Raw genomic sequence first — 6,321 nt, 5'->3', positions numbered from 1 at the left:
AAACACAGTAAAGCTGTCAGTTGCAAAATATTTTCTTAATAATAGTGCTCAGTAATTAATACTTTCAATCAATCCACCAAAACTTTCACTAAATGACAAGTCTGTTTTCTTTCTTACAATTATTGTTCACCTAATAAAATTGTACTAACAGAAAAAATTGTGCTAAATTTAATATAAAAAATAGTACGTAAATTTAATCGGTATATAGAAAATCCACACTGGCCTTAAAATTATAAAACCGTGTTCTTAGTTACAGTCTAAAGTATCGTTTTAATGATCTACTGTAAGAAGAGCTCCCTTAAAATATATTAAGTTATTCAGATGATTTTATCAAAGTGTACTTCAAAGCCAATCATATCTTCCTATACCGATAGGATATATCAGATATATCAGAGTTGATTTAAAATAGTATAATTCTCGATTAGTGTGCGCACCCACAGAATCAAGAAATTTCTGTTTGATGTGGTCTGTCTTTGATGTACTTTTACACACACTCGAACTCTCGACTCTCAAGTCTTTGTGTATTGTTCATCAGAAATGAAGACATGTCTTCATAAAACATTGAACGAAAATAAATGTCACAATACCGAATAAAAAAACAAGAATGCATGTTAGAAAGATTTTAAAATCTTTTGTATAACGAACACTAAACTACAGTATTTTACTGATCTTTTCACGTATACTAAAAAGTTCACTGCATTTGTGAAATGAACATTGACGAGAACACAACACACGACGGAAACAGTAAACGTTTTTAGTATTTTGAATGCGTTGATTTTAGAAATGGGTAGTACATTACAATAGTGTACTGTTTATTCTTGTTCACTGGAATGAGAGGTATGAACTCTGTTCTAAATAAAATATATTATAATCAATCTGTTGGTGTTAAGTGAACATATCGGTGGATTAATATTACTGTTATTTCTGAAAATATGTACTATAACATCATTAGATTATTTACAAACTATAACAATCAAATTGCATTATTTATTATTTAAATTGCATTTTTGAAAAAATAAATTTATATTTTGTAAAACAAATGTTAGTACAACTAAAGTTAACAAACATACTAAAATAGATTATCTGCCCATAAAGAAAATTGTGTGAAATATATGTGAGTTTACAGTAATCATGGCTTAGCTTGCAAAACCCATATGAAAATAAAATATATCGGTCATCTACTAAAAGAAAAAATATGTATTGGTTCCTTGGTCATACGTTACTACTTAGTTTCAAAAATAATCTCAGAATTTATAAACATATTTTAAAATCCAATTCCTTACATAGACCATAGACTACAGTTATGGGAGACTTTTTGACATAGAAAGCTTATTGAGTTTTCAGTCAATAAAAAAAATATTAATGATCCATGAATCACTTGTATTGTTTGTATGAATCAATATAGATTAACTCCTGATTTATTTGCAATGATTCAATATACATTAACACCGTATTTATCTCCGATGGCTCAATATACATTTCCTCCTGATTTATTTTCAATAAAGCAATATTCGTTAGCTTCTGATTTTTCTTCAATGAGTGAATGTACAGTAATGTTTTTACGTCTGTGAACAGGTTTGATAAAAGACACTTAAAAGGCGTAATGGAACCAAAAGACTTAAAAGGCATAATGTATTGAACTTGACTTACAGAAGATCATAATTATAACTTAGTAATATAAATCTGTATAAATATGTGGCACTATTTATTTATGAATTATACCTTTTACCTTATTGTACTACATTTAATATACATCTAAGACTAATACTTCACATACCACTGAGGTGTCATATAATTGATGAATGTAGTATTTATGTTACAAAATATAATATTTCAGCTCGTATCCAGAACGTCTCCTATTGACTGAAGGTATATATACAGCTTGATAGGTTTGAGTACACTTTCTCTTAATGATGTGTTTGTGTATTTAAAGGTGAATTTTATAATAAAAACAGTTGTTTTTTATTTTTGAGTTTGTTTCTATGTAGTTCTGTCCCACTTTCCCATTACTGACGATTGATAGTTTCTTTAATTTGACTTTCTATCAGGGCGGAATATTGTAACAACAAGACTTACAATAATTATATTTCATGTTTTTTAAAACAAAACTACGATATATGGTATATCTTAAAAATAATAATAATTAAGTTAGGTTTTATTTTAAAAGCATACCTAATACTTGGTATTCATTTACAAGTTGGATTTTTGTTAATATATTTTTGCATGTGGAGGATTACTACTGTTAGTTCATATTAGAACCATGAAGAGGGAAGAGTACGCGAACGATATAGGTAGGAACAAGGTACCTACTATTCTTACGAAGGACAACCAAATTGTTATTATTTTTATAGATATATTTAATGCTATTCCATAATACTAGTTATGGAATAATACTTTCCGTAATAACTATAGTGTTTCTACTTCAATGATTGTTAGATTAGTTGTTGAAACACCCCACCTTATGAAAAAAGTGAAGAAATTTTGAAACTTTGACAAATGTTTATAGCAAATGAATAAATATTCGTATAAGAACTGAAAACCTTCAAAAATTTTTAATTTAAAGTTCATCTGTTTAATGATGATAATGGTAACAAACATATAGTATAAATGATTTTAAACGTGTAAAAATATTATTTTAAGAGAAAAACAAAATAAGATATTATCTTAGGCCGTCATATACTTTACAGAAACTTAAATGATATTATTTGTTGTGATTTAAAGTACGGATAACATGTCAAATTTGGATTAAGTTTCCATTGACTGTTCATCAACTTAAACCAGCATAAATTGTTAACAAAAAAGTCATAAATGACATAAAGCAGTCCACTGAACTAATTCGGAAGCAAAAGTGGCATGTAAAATAAAGAAAAAGGTTCAAATCGAACAACAACAGCCAAACACAAAGAATGTATGCTCCCGACACTGATTTTGGTCTCTGTATTCCGCCAAGCACTTTGGAAAATTTAGGAGGTTAACAGGAAAAAAACCTTCATAAATAAGTTGGAGCAATTGTCCATGCGATGAAGTGGTACTACGAAACCAAAGCATGAAAAGGAGCGATACGGATAAATGTGATCAAAACAATATAAATAGTGTTGTCTAATATAAGGTTATTATTTTTTTCTAATCTTTAAATACGTAAAATTTAAATCTGTTGAAGGCTTTAAATATGATATATGAGCGACTAAGAGAAAGGATTGAAACCATTTAGTTATTTCACAAATAATTATCTTTTACTATTGTATGTTTGTACTAACAACTATTAAAGGTGATTAGTATAATTGGAATATATTTACATCTGCAATATCCGTTACAGATTTATTGAGTTAATTTCGAAAACAGATATAAAGCCTATGGCTACAGTAGCCATGCTGAAGCGAGTGTGGGTGTATAACAGACGTATCACATCAACCGACACATATATGAGAGAGTTGTTCTGCAAATTATTTTTGTGTCAGTCCCGGCAAAAGCAATAAATTTCAAATTGAATGATTAATAAAATTGGAATATCTAAAAAAAGAATAATGACTTTGAAAGCATAAACTCGAAAATGCACTTTTCCATTTTAAAAAAATGGTACAGTAATAGAATTATTGACAACTTTAAGCCAATGCAAGTTAAAAACTAAAAATAAATTATAAGAAATGAAGATGATTGTGTAGAAGTATCTTCCAACTGGTCTAGTCGCTTATCGAACTAATTAAAGTAATTCTGAAAAATATATTTTATCAATATATTTTAGGAATTTATGTTCGGTATTTAAATAAAATTGTTTTCACAATATGCATAAGAAGTAATTATATACTAAAAAATTTGAAATTGTGAAAATTGTAGTAAGAATAATTGTCGCACCTAATATTATTAAATAAATTATGTACATGCAAATTTCTCCAAAAAAAAATTGTGAATTTTTTTTGTGAAGGAAAGTATCTGATTTTAGTTTTCCAATTCAAAATTTCAATGACACATAATATCGATAACCTCTTCTTTATCGATATATGTGTAGCAAAACAATTCAATATAAAATAATAATAAACATAACAATAAAGACTTTTTTATTATACAAATCAATAAAATAATTAAATAGTTACACGCTACATGTCTAAAAAGTATCTAAAACTTTTAAATTAAACCTATAGTATGTTTCTTCAAATAATCAAACATTCTTTTGTCCGCTTCACAGCAGTCGCCACAGAGAGCAGTGCAACCATACCAATATAATTCATTTTTCATCATTGCTTTAGGTATTGTCTCTAATTTCTTCTGTGAATTTTTATTTTAAACGACTTAATCGGTATCAAACATCCTTTTTGAAGTAGTATTTTTAGCTTCGAAAACCGAGAAAACTCGCATGGCACTATAAGAGTCATCTCTTTGTTTGTTCAAGCATATGCATTGAAATATTAAACACTGTTGTGCTCAGAAATAACAGTAATATTAATCCACCGATATGTTTACTTAAAAACACCAGATTGATTATAATATATTTTGTTAAGAATAGAGTTCATACCTCTCATTCCAGTGAACAAGAATAAACAGTACACTATTGCTATGTACTACCTATTTCTAAAATCAACACATTCAAAACACTAAAAATGTTTACTTTTTCCGTCGTGTGTTGTGTTCTCGTCAATGTTCATTTCAAAAATGCAGTGAACTTTTTAGTATACGTGAAAAGATCAGTAAAATACTATAGTTTAGTGTTTGTTATACAAAAGATTTTAAAAATCTCTCTAACATGAATTCTTGGTTTTTTATTCGGTATTGTGAAGTTTATTTTCGTTCAATGTTTTATTGTTCATCAAAAATGAAGACATGTCTTCATTTCTGATGAACAAAACACAAAGACTTGAGAGTCGAGAGTCGAAAGTGTGTAAAAGTATCGCAGAAATTGCTTGATTCTGTAGGTGCGCAAGCTAATCGAGAATTGTACTATTTCAAATCAATTCTGATATATAGAGTTAGAAAGATATGATTCGCTTTAAAGTACACTTTGATAAAATCATCTGAATAACTTAATATATTTTAATGGAGCTCTTCTTACAGTAGATCATTAAAATGATACTTTAGACTGTAACTAAGAACACGGTTTTATAATTTTAAGGCCAGTGTGGATTTTCTATATACCGATTAAATTTACGTACTATTTTTTATATTAAATTTAGCACAATTTTTTCTGTTAGTACAATTTTATTAGGTGAACAATAATTGTAAGAAAGAAAACAGACTTATCATTTAGTGAAAGTTTTGGTGGATTGATTGAAAGTATTAATTACTGAGCAATATTATTAAGAAAATATTTTGCAACTGATAGCTTTACTGTGTTTTAGGTGTAGTGTTTGTATATATCTAAATATACGTGTAATGATTGCTGGGAAGTACTTACTAACAATTGGATAAAGTTTTTGGATTTTAGCTTTCAAAATAATTCTGTTGCTCATAAAAGTTCGCAGAAGAAAAAATATTAAAAACAGAAAAGAAGTGCAGGGAATTCATTTAGAATGCATTTATATAAATTGCTTTGCTAACAAGATTTTTGTATACTGGAGTTATCTATTCAATTTGTATTTGTTTAAATTTTTCTTTTTTTTTCTGTTGCAGTTGCAGTTGCTGTTGTTGTTGTTGTTGTATTTTATATTTGCAAGTTTTATTTATTTCCATTTCATGTTTAAAGTTGTTCATATACGTCAAAATACCAAAGGAAAAATTTTTAACAAAATGCAAAAACTACAAACGGCAGTTAAATAAATATTCTTCATAAAAAGTAATGCTTCGGTGACCATTCATAAAAGAATCGCAAACAGCAACCAATCGAACTACAAAAAAAAAAAAATGAAAGATAAAATAAAAATAAAAGGCGCAAAGGACTCACCTATGAAAAACGAAATGCAATGAAATTCAAAAAAAAAGTAAAAAAGGATACTGCACATAACACAAATTCATGCGAATTTGGTTAAAAGTGTTTCGGAAAATTGTAAATAAAAGGACATGGAATTTATTGAACCAAAGTTTAAAAATAATATTTTCAATTTTTAGTATGTGTTGGTGAAAACAAATTTTGTGTTTTAAAAAGAATTTATTTTTGGAAAAGATTTTTTTTATATTAAAAAACAAAAACAAACAAACTTTCCGAACACCAAAAAGCTATAGGACACTGCAGGACTCGAAAAAAAACTTCTTCTGCAAATAAAATAATATTGACATATTTTTTTTTAATTTTGGTGTCAATTTTAATAAACACAAATTTTCAAAGATACAATATTTTTCGGTAATATAAGTATTTTAATTAAACTTTTGAAATTTTTTATGAAATGCAAGAAT

The sequence above is a fragment of the Teleopsis dalmanni genome, chromosome X (genome assembly GCF_002237135.1).
Source record: "Teleopsis dalmanni isolate 2A chromosome X, ASM223713v2, whole genome shotgun sequence".
Classification (NCBI taxonomy): Eukaryota; Metazoa; Arthropoda; class Insecta; order Diptera; family Diopsidae; genus Teleopsis; species Teleopsis dalmanni.
Note: the sequence above shows the minus strand (reverse complement) of the source record.